Source organism: Rousettus aegyptiacus, unplaced genomic scaffold (genome assembly GCF_014176215.1).
Source record: "Rousettus aegyptiacus isolate mRouAeg1 unplaced genomic scaffold, mRouAeg1.p scaffold_m13_p_6, whole genome shotgun sequence".
Taxonomy (NCBI): domain Eukaryota; kingdom Metazoa; phylum Chordata; class Mammalia; order Chiroptera; family Pteropodidae; genus Rousettus; species Rousettus aegyptiacus.
This window is the reverse complement of record NW_023416309.1, coordinates 86,131,954-86,149,418: the sequence shown is the minus strand read 5'-3', so window position 1 is coordinate 86,149,418 and position 17,465 is coordinate 86,131,954.

Below are 17,465 nucleotides of genomic sequence, written 5' to 3'. Positions count from 1 at the left end.
CAGCAAGGAGGACAGTGCCCATTCAAATAGCCCAGCCTTGGTTCTGGATTCTCTCCTTTCATCTTATCCCATTCTGCTCCTGAACTTGCCTGTTCTTAAAAGTCAGAATCTCTAGAAGCAGAGACCAAGACAAGGATTTGAGTACATGTGATTTATTTAGGGGTGTGGTCTTAGGAGAAAGGGTATGAGAGAAGCAGAATTAGGCAAAGGAAAGAGCTTACTTAGCAAGGATGCTGTCTCGGACTCTAGCTTCAGTCTGACCCCCCAGGGAGCTCTGGGGCATCAGCTGCACCTGGGCTGGTCTTTCCTTGAGGCAAAGGAGTCAGCCTTTTGCAACCCCCTCCTTCCCTTGTGTCAGTCACTCATTGGTTGTGCATTGCCCAGGTATGTGTAAGCTCTCAGGGGAGGCAGCTCCCATTTGCCAAAAGCAATTCTCCAGAGAGAGAGGGCAGCTAAGAGCCATTAGCAGCTAACACAGCAGCAAAGAGGATTTGGGCAGAGCATCCACTACAGGCTCCTTGACTTGCCCTTTTAGACTGAACACTTAGTTCCGTTTCCCTGGTAATGACCCTACTCCCTCAATGACCCCTGGGGCTAAATCACCTCATATTCCTCTGGTTGCTTATAAACGCCTCTCCAAACTTGGTAGACTCTGAGGGCCTCCTGCCTTTGACACTGCCCCCAAGGTGGCCTGTGTTCCTGCCTGGCTTCTGGAGCAAGAACCAACCAGAGCTAGCTGCCCTGCACTGGGATGGAATCTGCTGTGGAAACACTTTTAAGGGGCTGCCATGCAGGAGGGCAGAGTCCCCAGCTTCCTCCCTTCTCCCCAGTCTGACCATCATTTGCTACCTCCTGCCTCCTAGTGGATGCATTTGAGCCTCTCTCCAGGATGGTCAGTTCTGTTGGCCCTTCCAGTTCCCTAACCCTGGATTCTTTTTTAGGTGTTTGGTCCCTTCTGACAAGGGTAGTTAACTCTCTGGCCAGGATTCAACTGCTTCTGAAGGCTTATACTCTGCTTTGTTTAGGGGCTATGCATATCTATTTTAAGAGTGGCCATCCTATATAAACTTAAAAGACAAACAACAAATGCTTATAGACTTATGACCAACAAAGGGTTAACACTGTAATATACCAAAAGGCTTTATAAATCAATGATAAAATATATGAATACTGCAATAAAAAAAATTGGTGAAAGGACTTGAACAGGCAATATTACAAAAGAAGAAATAGAAGTAGTCAATATGTATATGAGAAGGTGCTTGACCCCACTAGTAATCAAAGAAATTCAAATTAAAGCAGTGATGAGGAATCATTTTTTTTCACTTTTCCAATTGGCAAATATTCCAGTGCAGGTGTGGAGAAATGGCCACCCTTGTGCCCTGTTGATGGGACAATAGGAGTGTCAAGAAGTACATTTCTGGAAGGCATTTAGAAAAGAGGTACATTTCTGGAAAGAATTTAGAAATCCTTGGCAAGCTTTAAAAATGTGCATAACCTTAGAATCTACAATTCAACTTCTTGGAATTTATCCTAAGGAAACAATGGAAGTCGAGCCCAGGGATGTATGTGCAGTGATGTTTATCTCAGCACTATTTATAATAGAAAAAAAGAAAAAGAAAAAATGGAAATCACTTAATGACCCATCAATAGAGAACTGGTTAAATCAATTATGGTTCATTCGTATAATGGAATCTTATGCAGCCATTAAAACTGATGATGTACATTTGTGTCCACTGATGTCAGAAGAGCCCCATGATCCATTAAATTTTTAAAAGTTACAAAATATCTTGTAGAGTGTACTTTATCTGTGATGAATCTTATACCTATGTATGTACATAGGCCCAGGAATGTGACTGGAAGAGTATTCATCAGTTTCCGGGTGATGAGAATAGTGGGTTCTTTGGCTTGTGCTTTCTTTGCATAACCAGTCTGCGTGACCTCTAATCTTGCCACTCACCTTCTCTTCTCATTCTGATGGAGCTGACTCACCCTAGGGTCAGAATGACTGGCTCTGCCCCTCGTATAAGCGCAAGGGGATTGCCCATGGGGACCCGAACCAACATGGATTGTTCCGGAGCTCCTGAGAAAGACTGTGTTGCATAACAGTCATCTAAAACTTATCAATATAAAACATCAACCATTTTATAACAGATTCTGTTGTCAGGAATTTGGAGAGTGCCAGCTAGAATGGCTTATTGCTGCTCCATGAAGTCTGGGCCCTACCTAGGAAGCTGTAGGTGACTTGGACAGCTAGGAGCTGGAATCATCTGGAGAATTCTTTACTCACACATGTGACACCTGGGGTGACTTGAAAACTGAGCTTAGCTGGAACTGTTAGCTGGAGTGCCTACTGTGGCATGGGCTTCTAAAAGCATGGCAGATGGATTCCAAGGGGAAATGTCTTCAAGAGGAAAGAATCTGGAAAGTGAAAATTTCGAGAGACAGAGGGAGGCAAGAGTTACAAAGCTGCTTCTGACTTAGTCTCAAATACCACGCTGGCATTACTTCCTCCACATTCTGTTGGTTACAAATGAGTCACTAAAGGCAGCTCAGATCCAGGGGGAGGAGAATTAGACTCCACCACTTGGTGGGGAAGTGCGAGGTCACATTGCAGAAGTGTATGTGAGGTGTTAGACATTGTGACCTCCCATGGCAAAGACAGCCTGCCACAGACAGTCCTTCCTTGCTGTACTAGAAGCTGAGAGATGTGAGATTTGGGATAGCCACCGCCACCTTGGAACCACAAAGGAGAAGCCTGTGCATAAAGCCACCTTGGAGGACAACCAAGGGATGCGAGAGAGCAAGAATACATGTGTGTATATATCCGTGTGTGTGTGTGAGGTGGGGGTGGGGTACAGGTGGTGGAAGGCTGGGGAGGGGAGAGAAGAGGAAATATGAGAGAAGAGAGAAAAGAGAGATCGGGTCCAGAGGGCATCATTTGAAGCCAGCCCTGTCCCTGACTCTTCAGTCCCATGAGCCAATGATCCCCTTATACTTAAGCCAGTGTGAGCTGGGTTTTCTAGCTCTTGTAGAAGAAATAGTCCTAACCAACACAAACAAATTTTATAAGAGTTTTACTCCCTTTTTTATACTTTTACATACTGCTTGAATTTTCTGCAGTGAGTTTGTCATGTTTTCAGTGTTTTAAAATTTTTAAATTAAGCAGCCATTTGTGAATCACCAAAGTCAATAACTATGACTTTAACAGCTTCACATTTTGATTTATCCGAAAACAAATCCTTTGCCCACCATTATCTTTTGTTTGTCAGGGTGTAGCACCCACACTTTCATCCTCTCATCCCTCACTAATTCCCAAGTTTTCTTTAAGCTGCAAGCACCTTCCAGCTATTTCATTCAATACATGGTCAACTGGTGAGAAGGATTCTTCTGGCACAGCATGGTTCCCGGCCTCCAGAAGCCCTGTCTAGACAAGAGACAGAAGTGGGTGGAATCATTTTTGATCAAAAGCTATGTGTTAGAAGTACAAGGTGCTATGGAAAGATACAGAGGAAGAGAGGAACATTCTTTCTAAAATGGAGATGAAGGGAGCATTTTTGGCAGAGGGACCAGCTTGAACAAAGGCCTGGTAGTGAGACAACACAGGATGTATGGTAAGCATGGTACAAAAAAGTGACTGCAAAATAGGGTGCATGATATGAGGATTGGGGAGAGACTTAGATGATAGGTTGGAGCCTAAGCTGGATAAGGTCTTGAATGACTGGATAAAAAGTTTGGCTTTATCCTAAAGATAATGAGGAGCTACTGGAGGACTTTAAATAGATGTGTCATCAGATTTTGAGATGGGAAGGTAGCTCCGATGATGGTGTAGACCAGTGGACTCAACCTTTTTAGCGTCAGGAACCTGGTCCTCTTATGAGATTCTAATGCCTGGTGATCTGAGGTGGAGCTGAGGCGGTGATGCTAGCGCTAGGGAGCGGCTGCAAATACAGATGAAGCTTCACTCACTTGCCTGCCGCTCACCTCCTGCTGTGGGGCCCGGTTCCTAATAGGCCACAGACTGGTACCAGTCCGTGGCCCGGAGTCTGGGGACCCCTTGTGTAGATAACGGGTAGGAGAGACCTGAGACCAGATTACCACCTACTGCAAAAGTCGATTTAACAATCAGTAGGAAAGACCTAAGTCACCCGGCATCCTTATAGCTACTGTATTCCAGCCCCACCTGACAGCAGGCATTCCTTGCTTCTACCCCCAGGGCCAATGCTTGGGGAGAGAAGTCATTCTGATGTTCTCCAGAGCCACACCTTGACCTTGTCAGAAACTTCATCCTGCCAGGACCCCATTCATTCTGTTTCCCCACTATGCCTGGATCCTGGCTCTAGTTAGGGTGTGTGGAACACAGAAGGTGTCTATATATCTCCCCTCATTCAATCCACCTGACTGAAGAATAGCCAGATTGAAAGCAAGTCTTCAAATAATAACAGCTTTAAAAATAAAGAGAACAACCACCATCACATACTGTAAAACAGTATAAACCCTTGACATGGATTATCTCATTTAATACTCTCAGCAACCCTTGGAGGCAAATTCCATTGCTCTGCTCCACAAATGAGAAAAATGAGTCTCTGAGTCATGAATACAATAGCCGCTCACTCTGGAGGCTCCCACACCATTCGGCTTCCAGTAGGGCGTTACCTGAAGATTCCACTCCCAGCAACTGTAAGGTCCTTGGCCTTCATGGCTGGAATGCAGTGGCTCACTTTCTACTGCTGCTCATCTGTCCAAGCCCAAAAAGAGTGTCCCTTCCTCTAGGCAACCCCCCAAACACCCTGGTCCCATCATGTACTGTAATGCTTTGCCGGTCTGTACTAGGGAGCCAGCTTCCCAAGGAAGAGCGACAGCTCTCACTCACCCTGTCGTCCCAACGCCAGTAATAAATGGTCAGATGTTGAAGTGAAAGGTAGGAGGCTCCCTGCTTCTGCACCCACTGCAGGCCTTCTGGCTCTCCAGAGAAATGGGCTGCCTCCCATACTCACCTGAAGCCTGTCCCCGCCCCCCAACCCTGCACGAAGGACTGAGAAGGGCCTTTCTCAAGTTGTGTCCCCCATCATTGTACTACCTCCCTATCCTCTGCCTTCTTTCTTCCAAATAAGGATCCAAGTTCAAAGGCTGCTGATAATCTCTAAATGAAGAGAGGCTGGTATTGGCTCAGACTCGTAGACCAGGGTGCCCAATCCATGCCCAACCAGGAAAAAATGAGAAAGAGGGAAAGAAATGTGATGGTCACTGAGCTGGAGGCAGATGAAGAATTGAGAGAGCATAGCGCCTTTTTTGGGGCCTTCTTCGAGACAGAAATGCTTAGGGATGGGGGAGAAGTCAGTGCAGCCTTCAGCAGACAAAACAGGGCAGTTGTGTGTGGCAGCCCGTGATCCTTAAACGCAATAGCTGATCTAATCACTGGTCTTGTTCTCTGGGAAGCTTTTTGCTGCATTTTAGCACAGAAAAGTGTTGCCTTTCTTTCTTTTGTGGCTCGAGCTGCTATTTAAGAAAGAAAAAAAAAATCAATATGTCTTCTCTGGCTTTCAGTCTTTTTCCCCCAAAAGGTGTTTCTTTGGGGAAGAGGAAGGGGAGGGGGGGAGTTGAGGAACGTTTTTGTCATTCATAAGCCATGGTGACAAATCCTTGACATCATTCGCAGTTCCTATCGATCAGCTCCATCCGCGGCACCAGAGGACAAATAGAAATCATTTGTCTGTCTTGGCTCCCAAACAGCCCGAGACAAAGGGCTCCTCAGCAATCAGCAGCTGGAGGTATTAGCAGCAGGTCAAGTTCGGAGGTCAGAGGTCAAACAGGTTGTCATCAGTTTCTCACAGCTATCAGAACAAGGGCAGGGGAGGGGCCAAGTAAAACCCACTAACAACACAGCTGGTTCTTATTAGCCAAATCCTGCTTCCCTGTGAAGAGAGATAGGCCAGCCGGGTCCACACCCACCCCAGGGACACCCCGGGGTGCAGGGTTTCATGGGATGGCGGCAGGGCTGGGGGTGGTTAGGGGCCAAGGAAGAAAAGAAGCAAGATCTGAGCTCTGCTTCTCACTATCCATCCTTCACTCTCCCAGGGGAAGCCCTGAGTTATTCTGTCCTGGGCCCTGAAAGAGAGCCAGAGAGAGACCTGAGTTTCTTGGGGAGTCTGAGCAAGCAAGTTAATCCGGTAAAATTGGAAGTGGCTTAGATGGCCTGGGAAACAGGGGTTGCAGCCAGGGGACAGTTGAGTCATTTTAAGTCCCTGATTACACACCACCTGTTTTGGTTTCTCCTCCCACCCTTGGGAGGAGGAAACCCAACTCTTAGGGTGATTAATCTCTTAGAGAAAGATATGGAAAGATGAGGGTGGCAAATCCAGCCCCTGAGAGTGCCACACATAGGAAGCGACTCAGGAATTCAGGAGAAGCATGACAACAAATAGGATGGCAACTAACAACTCTTTTCAATGAGTACTTAGCTCCAAGGCTCTGGCCTACTGCAGGGTGATCTCACTTTAGTACCAAGAGAGCCCTGTGAGGGCTTGTTGGTCCCATTTTAAAAATGGGGAAGGGGAAAGGGGCACTAAGAGATTGGATCACCAGTATCATTGAAGCCACAAGGGACCCCAGCACATACCTGAGAATGAATACCTGAGAAGTGGACTCCATGGAACAAAGGAAGAGGCACCTTTGATGGGGTCCATTCCTCAGTGAATATAAGGCTACCTGATGGGATTACAGTGAGAGTTCTGGGTCGCTGGCCTTATGAGTCATTCCCTTGGCATGCCCTCAAACACCTAGGATTTTATTGTCTCATGAGGATGAAAGGACCCAGAACTGAGACTGGCAGCTCCAAGGAGGATCCCCACTTAGGGAGAGAAAGGTGACTCAGGATTGTTCAGCTGGCCAATGTGAGCCCTCATTGGCCCAGGCTAGCCTGCAGGACTTGATCACACTAACCTGGTAAATCCAGCTCTCAGGAGCCTCCTAATTACATAACAAGAGTGATGGTTTCTCTTCAGTACCACAGTGTCACAGAGAGAGAGGAATGGGCAGGTGCAGTGCAAGTCAGAAGACATGAGTGGCCTGAGGGGTCTCCACTGGAACAGGGACCCTGCTTGGGCCCAAGGGGCTCCAGAGGACATAGGGATGCACTCCAATCCAGATGGTTAGGGAATTCTCTGACTCTCTAAAGGACCTTTAAGATGTGAGAGAAAAAGAAAGGTAACAGGGCAGTGGTGTTGGGTAGATTGTAATGTCAGTGAACCCTGGGGTAATCTCCTGTCCTTCTAAAACAGGAGCCCTTAACAATAAGTAAGGGCTGTGGCTACAGAGGGGTAGCAAGAGAGACTGCGAATCTGCACATGCGGTAAACTACATAGAACTAAATACACACACTCGTGCACCCAAATCTGGTGAAATCTGAGTAGGGTCAGTGGATTGTACCAGTGTCAATTTCCTGGTTGTGATATTGTATCATCATTATGCAAGATCTTACTGTTGGGAAACTGGATGAAGGGTGTATGAGATCTCTCTACGACTATTTCTTACACCTGCATGTGAGTCTATAATTATATCAAGAGGAAGAAGGATATACAAAGGGAAATGATTAAGGAGCATTCTGTTCCCTCAACAGAGTTCTGGTCTCTGCTGCTTGACATAGAAAGAGGGAAAAGCATAGGCAGGAAAGGAACAAGCCCTCCATCCACGACTCTTGCAATGTAGAAGACAAATAAGAATGACTGACATTGTATTTAATCACACATTGTTATCCCATTCTTTGGAGGGGAAAACTGAGGCTCAGGGTGGAGTACTCATTGGCCTTAGGCGATAGTGGCTGGGCAGGCATCTCAGTCCTGATGGGCTGACTCCAAAGCCTGGGCTCTTTCTGCCACACCACTGAGTTGGTAGTGTTCCTATTTCCAGAGCCCCAGAAAGTATGCTCTCCCAGGAAGCAAAATGTGTCCATCCCATCAAGTGTTCGTTAAGTGCTTTGCCACCACGAGTATGGAGTTAAAAAAAAAAAAAGAAAAGAAAAAGAAAGAAAGGAAGGAAGGAAGGAAGAAAAAGAAAAAGCAAGGTTCCTGTCCTCCAGAATCTGAGGCTGTGGTTGGGCACAGAACACCAGCATACTTGGGGACGAGCTGGACTTTCGTAAGAACGACACAGGGTCAGAGAAGGGGAGATTTGTGGGGCATGGGCAGATAGCGAGGGCCTCTTGGAAAGTGGGGACTATGTCTTTTTTCTTCCAATTTTTAAATTGTGCTAAAATATACATAATGTAAAGTTTAATATCTTAATAGTTTTTAAGTATACAGTTCAGTGTTATTAAGTACATTCATATGGTTGTGCAACTATCAACCAATAGCTTTCTTCAGAACTCTCCATCTTACAAAACTAAAATGCTATACGTATGAAACAATAACTCTTTATTCTCCCATCTTCCCAGCCCCTGGCAACCACCATTCTACTGTCTGTCTCTATGATTTTGACTAGTCTAACTACTTCACGCAAGTGGAATTACACAGGATTTGTCTTTCTGTGACTGGTTCGTCTCACTTAGCATAGTGTTCTCAAAGCCATTCCGTGTTGTAGCATGTGTCAAAATTTTCTTTCTTTTTAAGGCTGAAGAATATTCCATTGTATGGATATACCACATTTTGCTTATGCATTGATCTATTGTTGGACATGGGATGTTTCCATGTTTTAGCTATTGGGATAGTGCTGCTATGAGTTTGGATGTACAAATATCTCTTCAAGACCTCGCTGTCAGATCTTCTGAGTATATAGCCCAAAGTAGAATTGCTGGATCGTATGATAACTCTATTTTTAATTTTCTGATGGAGCCATTATAGCTTAAAGATCTTAAGGTTCTGGCTTTAATTTTTAGTTAGGTTTATTTTGGCTTTTTGTTAGTTTTTTTTTTAAATAAGTAATATGTGTACATACTGTTCATAATTCAAAAGGTCCAGAAAGGTATACAGTGAAAAGTCTCTCTCCCACTCCTATTCATCAGCCACCCAATTCTCACCCAGTTACCCCCCCCCCCAGAGGAAACCAGTGTTATCAGCTTCTTATTCTTCCAGAGAGATGTCAGGCATGTAGAAACAAATAAATGTATTAGAAAAGTTTCGGTAGGTGGGGAAGAGAAGAAAGAAAGGGCACCAGGAGGGACAGAATTGTCATGGGGAAACATCCTTGTACTCTTTTTTTCCCTGTCTCTTTGTTTGAGGGGTGTTTCTTATAAACGGTGTATAATTTGATTTTAGTTTTGACTCAGTCGTTAGGTCTTTGTCTTAATAAGGAGGTTTTACTCATTTACGTTTTTTCTTTTTTTCCTGTATTTAATTTAGTCTTCTTGATAGACGGAAGGGAAAGAATCCAAATGCCTATTGGTTTTACCTCATGGTTAATTTTTGTTCTTTTAAAGATTCCGATCATCTGATCGTCACTGTCCCTTTTACCATTCTTCTCTAGTGTTTTGGAAGAGTTTTTTATTTTCCAACTGGTTAACTTTAACATTTTGTTTAAAAATTACTTGTAATTATTTAATATTCTTAAATTTACGATATCCTTAAACTACAGAGAAATGTATGACTCACATAATGAACATCTACATTCCCACCACCCCTCATCAGCGTGCCAGTGATCGATGTGTTGCCTCTCAGCTCCAAATCCACCATTGTTCGCCCGGCTTTGTGATGCTGGAGCTGGACCCTGTAAACACTTCTCCTTTATCAGCTGACACAATGTTAGGCATTGTGAGTAGGGGGTGCTAGAGCACCGCAAGGCAGAGCAGAGGAAGGAGCTTCTCTCCCCGGTTCCTGTGTAATTCTTGCTCCCCCGGTGTAGCTGCCAACAGCATATGGGAGACCCAGCAGTTCTCACCCTCCAATGAATTACGCTGGCACCCTTGTGAGCAGCTTCCTGGTTGCCAGCCACGGCCTGCCAGCTGTGGACCAGCTCTGGCTGAAGCAGCTCAGTGAACTTCTCTGTGGGGTCCACAGTCACATCCTCTGTCCAGTCTGACTTTCAGTCTTGGGTTGGGGGGCCCTCTCCCAAGTGTGTTTCTTCCTTGGGTACACTCTCTTCTCCCTGGGGTAGTAGTAGCTGCTCCCTACATTTCCTCCTCCTACATCCTTTAGTGCTCTCTTTTATCCCTCGTAGTGATTAACCATCTTTCATAAGTTAATAATTTTTTATATAAGATTTTCCCTGTGTAGTTCCTGTCTTCTGATTGGATCCAGACTGATAACACTGAGTAAAGTTAATATTTTGTCATGTTAGCTTGCTTTTGTTTTAAGTAAAAGACATAAGTATAAAATCTTCTCTGACTGACTTTCCCAGTTTTATACACTTTCTCCAAGAAAGAACCATTATTCTGAGTTTGGAGTGAATCTTTCTATTAAAAAACTTTTAAATCCATTCATATGTGTTCATAAATAATATATACTAATTTTATGTTTAAAAATATATGAGTGCTATACTTTCCATATCATTCTGAATCTTGTTTCTATTCACCCAACATTACATTATTTAAAACTAGCCATGTAGATATGTACAAATCTAATTCATTCCTTTTAAACTGTTATGTAATATCCCATTATATAAATATATCATATATCATTAGTTCATTCCCCTATAGATAGTTATTTAAATTGTTTCCAATTCGTAGTATATACTATGTATACACATGCCAGAATTTTTCCAGGAAACATACCTAGAAATGGAATGTTTTGATTAGCTCTTAGAGTATGTACATTCTAAAATGTTATTAGATGCTACTTATTTTGTCTCTGAGTGGCAATATTTATACTTCCACCAGCGGTGTATAAAATAACTATCGTTTTCCTTACATCCTCACTAACACTTTATTGTTCAACCTCTTTAATTTTCGCCAGTCTGATAGGTGAAAAGAGTATATCATTTTTCTTCTCGTGGCTTTAATGGTCACTTGAATATTCTCTTCTGTGAATTGTCTGTTCATATTGTTTCTCACTTTCCTGTTGGGTTGTTCATCTTTTTCTTACAGATTATAGGAATTCTTTATATGTTCTGATAGGTACATTATATATTGCAAGTATCTCCTAGTAAATTCCCTGCCTTTTAATCTTGCTCGTGGTATATTTTGCCTTAAACAAGATGTAATTTCAATAAAGTTAAATAAATCTACTTTTTCATTTTAAAGGTTATTCTTATTGTGTCTTTCTTGTTTGAGAAGTCTTTCTCTATCCTGGGCTATGAAAAATACTTTTCCTTAATTGTTTTTCACGTTTAGGTCACTAAAATATCTACATTATATTTCTGTGAATGATGTGTCACAGCTTTATTATTAAATAGTCTCTCTTTTCTCTGGTAATTAGTTGGTGGCCTCTCAAACATATGCAGTGTTCCCATATACCTACATGAAAGTGTTCCTGGGCTCTCTATTCTATTTTATTGGTTTATTTATCTATGCCTTTGTTAATTAGGATTCAAAACCAAGGTGCTATAACAAGCATTCCAACAATTGTGTGGCTTAAAGAATAAAGTTTATATTTTACACACATAGTATTCTAAGGTGAGCTCTGCTCTGTGGAGCCATCAGGAACCCGTGTTCCCTCCATCTTGTGGCTCAGTCACTCCCTGTTACACTCTGGGCCATAGCCATATTTTGGTTCCAGTCTGAGAAGGAAGAAGAAAGCATGGAGAAACACGCCTGCTGCTTTAAGAATTGTAGCCCACGCGGGGGACATATCACTTCTGTTCATATTCCGTTGGCGGCAACATATTTTCATAGCCTCAGCTAACTGCAAAAAGGACTGGGAAATGCAGGGTCCAAGTAGGCTGCCATGTGCCTAACTACCACTCGATTACTGTACAAAAAAGGAACAGTTAGCATCTCCATCACAACCTTGGCCAGCGTCATACTGCTTTGATTACCATCCTCACTCATTAGCTCCCTTCATGTTGCTGAGTGGCCACCATGACTCCAAATGGCTTATCCTCACACACTGCTAATTAGTTATCTGTTGCTGCATTATAAATTACCCCCAAAACTTAGTAGCTTAAACAAGAAACTTACAAGTGAAAATGGCAGAGCAGAAAGTGACATCAGTGAGCTTTGAACTAATTCTGCTGCAGAACATCTAATGATAGAGATAATAAATATCCCCTTATAGTTTAAGCTAATTTGAGCTGGGTTTTCTGTTTCTTCACAGCTGAAAGTAACCTGCCTGATGTGTATTTTTAGATACATGTGGTATCAGTCAAGATGAATTAAATTATGCTATAGTAATAACCAGCAAAATCCCAGTAGTTTAAAACAGTAAAGACTTACTTCTCTTTTATACTACTGATCTATCATGGGTTGGCTAGGGGCTCTGCCTTGTGCCATATTTACTCTGGGCCACCAGCTAATGGAGCAGCTGATATCTGAAATACTGGTTGTTGCCATGGCAGAAAGAGAGCACTGGATGATCTCGCTCCAGTAATTCAATGTTCCCTCCTGGAAGTAATATGAAGCACTTTAGCTCACAACTCATTGGCCCCATGTAACCAAAAGCGACCAGGAAGTACAGTCCTACCAGTGCCAAAGCACTGGATATAACTGGTGTACAGCACTAATGACTATGACACATACATCGAGTTTATAAATTTTCCTCTAAATATTGCTTTAACTGTTCCTTACAAATATTTTCTAGTGCTTTCATTATAATTCTTAAATAAACATTTAATTTTAGAGTAGTTTTAGATTTACAGAAAAATTGCAATGATGATACCTAGAAAGTTTCCATATACCCCACACCCAAAATTCCCTATATTAGTATCTTACATTAGTATTTGTCACAGTCAATGGAGCAATACTGATACATTATTGTTAACTAAAGTCCAAACTTTATTCAGATGTCCTTAGTTTTCACCTAATGTTCTATTCCAGGATCCCATCAGGGTACCACATTACGTTAGTCATCAGTCTCTTTAGGCTCTATTTGGCTTTGATGTTTTATCAGGCTTTCCTTGTTTTGCATGACCTTGACAGTTTTAAGGCATATTGGTCAGGTATTTTATAGAAAGTTTCTTAACTGAGATTCATCTGAAGTTTTGCTCATGATTAGACTGGGGTTATAGGTTTTGGGAGGAAGACCACAGAGGTAAAGGGCCATTCTTATCATATACCAAGGGTACATTGTATCAATGTGATTCATCCCTATTGATGTTGACCTTGATTACCTAGCTGAGGTAGTACAGACTTCTCCACTGTAAACTTACTCTTTTTCTCTCCCTTTCTGTATGCACTTTTTGGGATAAAGTCTCTATGTGCAGGGGAGCTATGCACACTTCCTTGAGGGCAAAGTATCTTCACAAACTATTTGGAATTCTTCTGCACAGGAGATTTGTCTATTCTTCCTATTAATTTATCTTTCTAATTATTTATTCATATCAATATGGAGTCATGGAATTTGTTTACTTTGTGTTATAATCCAATATTATGATATTTATTTTGTTCCTCAAATTGTTCTAGCTCCGGGCCCCTGGGAGTTGTCATTTGGCTCCTCTGTCTCGTAGACATACCCCCATCAATGTAAGTTGTTTCATACTTGAGCACTTTCTTACTTTCTGGCACTACAAATGTTTCAGGATCATCTTGTGTATTTCCTGCCCCAGTCCTAGAATCAGTCATTTCTCCAAGGAACCCTGGTTCCTTTTATTGAAGAATGGTATTAGAAACCAAGATCTAGGTGCCAGGTCTGATTGTTGCTACCGAGCTCATTCTTTCTAGGCCCTCTTACTAGCAGAGCAAGAAAATACATGTGTATACTGACTCACATATGTACCCATATCTACATAAAATTCTATATGTAACGTCTGTATATTAAACTAAATGTAAGTCCATTCTGATGTCTTATTGCCACATGGATCATTTTAGCCTATTCTCCTCGCTAGCCTCAACCCTTGGTTATCTGTAACCTCCCACTATACCAGTGAGAAGCCTGGCTTCTATCCATTTACTTAAATGTTCATTTCCAGTATATATGTACAGTAGTTCAGAATTTTTAACCTTCAGTATAATTTAATTCTAAATATTTAATTAATAATCCTTGATTTACTCTTTAACCATGAATTACTTAGAAGTTTGGTTTTTAGTTTCAAAACATAGGTCTTATTAGCGCTGTGGTTCATTTCTAATTTCTTTGCATCATGGTCTGAAAATGTGTCCTGTATAATGTTGATTCTCTGGTATGTTTTGAGACTTCTTCTATGATTTAATATATGCTCAGTTTTGGTAACAGTAACATATATGATTGGAAAAAATGTATAAATTTTGATACATCTACTGTATGCCATTAAAAACATCATTATGAAATTGTAGAAAGTACACAAATGTTTGAGATAATGTGAAATGGAAAAAGAGCACTACACATGCAATGTTTCAGCAATGTAAACTATTCAGGCATTAAAACGAAGAGTGGAAAAGAGTAAGCAAAAATGAAAATAAATATTGACATATAGTGGTGGGATTCTAGATCATTTTTTTCTCTTCTAATTGCATTTAATGTTATTGTTTCTATAATTTATAAGACTCTAAGAACTGTATCCCAGAAAATATTGGTTCGATAAATTAACAAAGGAGCAAAAGTATTTACTTCTACAGACATTTTTTGAGCCTCTACTATGTGTTGGGCACCATGCTGGATCCTAGGGATCCAAGAACAAGAAGTCAAGGTCACTTTCTTCAGAGACTCTTAGATCAAGAGGGGCAGACCAAGCACAGGTAATTCCTACACCTGGCAGATAGTGAGGAGCCCCAAAGAGGTCCATACATAGTACAGCTGGAAGACGGGATTGGGAGAAATAAAATTCAGCAAGGAGGAGGGGATATGCAGCATCCTGTGGGAGTAGTGATGTCTATAGAGGATCTCAAGGATCCCTGTGTGGATACAGGGAGGTATACAGGCCAAGGGGAGACCTTGGACAAAATATGATGTTTGTATAAGACTTTGTAATTTACAGAATCTCCCAACACACACACGCACAAAATCTCATTGCTGTTTACCAGTCTCTATACTTTTTATCCTGTGAGGCAAATATTATTTTTATACCCATTATTTACTTTTACCAAGGTTCGGAAAGGAGAAGCAACTTGTCCAAGGTTACATAATTAGTAAGAGACAGAGCCAGGACTCATACTAGTTTTCCAGCTCCAGGTAGAGGTTCCTCTTAGACAACAACTTTTGCAGTGCACATAAACGTGGCTCAGCAAGGCTGTCCCACTCAGCAAGAAGAAATATTATCAAATGTCCTCTCAAGGAGGAGCTACTGTGAAAACAAGAATTGAGGCCCAGCTGCTTTTCTGGTCCAGCAGTAAAAAATAAAGTGTTTACATTTTGGTATATTAGTGTATATCAACACAATTAAAATGATTAAAAGATTATGAGACTTGAAAGATGAAAAAGTTGCCCGGAAGAGAAGAGCATTTCGAACTGAAGGAAGACTGCATGTGAGGGCCTTGGCAAAGGCGGGAGCGGCAGGCCTTGGAGGCGTCGGAAGCCTAAAGATGGCAGGGTGGCTGAAGCGAGAGAGGTGGGAGCAGGCAGGCTGTGTGGTAGGGGTGAGGTAGGCAGGGGCCGATTTATAAATAAATTATTTATTTATATGAACTATAAATTCATTTATAAATGAATATAAGTGAATAATAACCAAATTACATTGTAAGAGCCAATTATCCCTCCAAGTGCCTACCTCCCAAACTCCACCCCACCCTCAAGAAGGTATAGTGTGTGGCATAGACATCATCCTGAACTGATTGAGAGTAAGAAAGACAACTGAGAGGGCCAGCACATCCGCCGTCTCTGCTTCCCAGCTGCCCTGCGCCTCAGCCCCAGGTTCCTCACGTGTGGGTGATAATATCGCGGTTCAGAGCTGGGGGGAGATCGTGGCTGGAAGGCCTGCCTCATCACACCCGCCAGTGCCCCGCTTCTGCCCTGCGTCTCTGTGTTCTCTCATTCTACTTGGGGGCTTCCAAGTGGAGGTCAAGTATGGTGCCGTGAAGGGTTCCAGCTGTGCAAACCCCACTCTCTGTTAGCTGTCCGTGGGTCAGCTATGACTTTGGGTGCCTCTGTGTCTGCGCCTGTGAAAATGGGGACAATTACTAGATCCGCCTCATTTATCGGGGCGGGGGGGGGAGGGTGGAGTGGGGTGGGGGGCGTTCAATACGAGAATAACTCACTTTAAGCTCTTGGCATTGAGCCTGGCACACAATAAGTACGCAATAAACGTGCATCTAATTTCTCCTCCACTGCCGCGGCTGGTTAAATGATAACTAGGATGCGGGTGGTAGCTGCTGCGGAGGGGCCTTTGTAGGGAAGAGGGAAACCCCTGCCCCGCACCCCGCAGCCCCATCCCTCAGGCCTGGCCAAGGGCAGCGCCAAGGGCGGCTGCCGAGGGAGCAGCTGCCCTGGCGGAGCGCCACCCCCACCTTTGCGCGGATCCTCCTGAGCATCCAACTTCATTTCCACTTCAATTTTATCAGCGGCCCGGGAGCTGTGCAGCAGATAGGAGGCTGGCCCTGACACGAATTACCCCGGAGATTGCCCGATACGCTGGGCCTGGGCTCAGGCGCCCTAAGAACGCAAGCCGCCCTCGCCTCTCCTTTGTGTCGCCTAGCCTCTTTCCGCCCGCCTCACGACTCCATTCTCGCTGTGCCCAGGACAAGTGAGCTCGTTTGCATTTGGCCACATTTACCAGACTGAGATGAGGCTAGTGACTGCACGACTGCACGGGGCTCCCACCGCTGCAGGGCCAGGCAAGGTCACCTTGGGGCCACCCTGGGGCACAGGGGGCCTCCTTTAAGTCCATCTCACATTCCTGGGGGAAGGGGTAACCGAGGAAGCACAATGGGCTGGGATGTCCAAAAGAGCAACCTGTCCACGTGCAGTGCCTCGTACATACCACTCCACATAATTGTCCCAAGAATCCTAAGAAATGAGACAGAGAAAGGGAAACTGAGGCTCATAGAGGCAGCAATTCTCACCCAAGGTCACACTGCGCTTTAGTGGTCTGTTCAAGATTTGAACTCAAATCTATTCATTTCAAGAGCCTTAGTGAGGGATGGGTCAGGCATGTATACACAATAGGTATTTTCCCTTTTTCCTACTGCAGAAGTAGAGGGAATTAATTATTACCCAAATTTATTGCAAGAGAGGAGGCCATGTAAGATGGAAGTGATGAGGCCCTTGGAGTTTCCAAAGGGGGTGGATAATGACTTCCTCCCACCCTGCCCCAGCGTGCCCCCCACCAGGACACACCCCCTCTCAAAACCCTTCCCTGCTTTTCCCTATAATCCCCACCCTTTAGACCTGACCCAGAGAAACCACTTTGCTATGTTCTAGCTAGATGAAAGGCAGAGGCCCAGGAACCAACTCTGGGACCCAGGGGGTAGCAACCCAACCCCTCTGCAGGGCCTGGGGGAGGGGAGGCTGGCCCTGCCCAGCTCCCCACCTCCA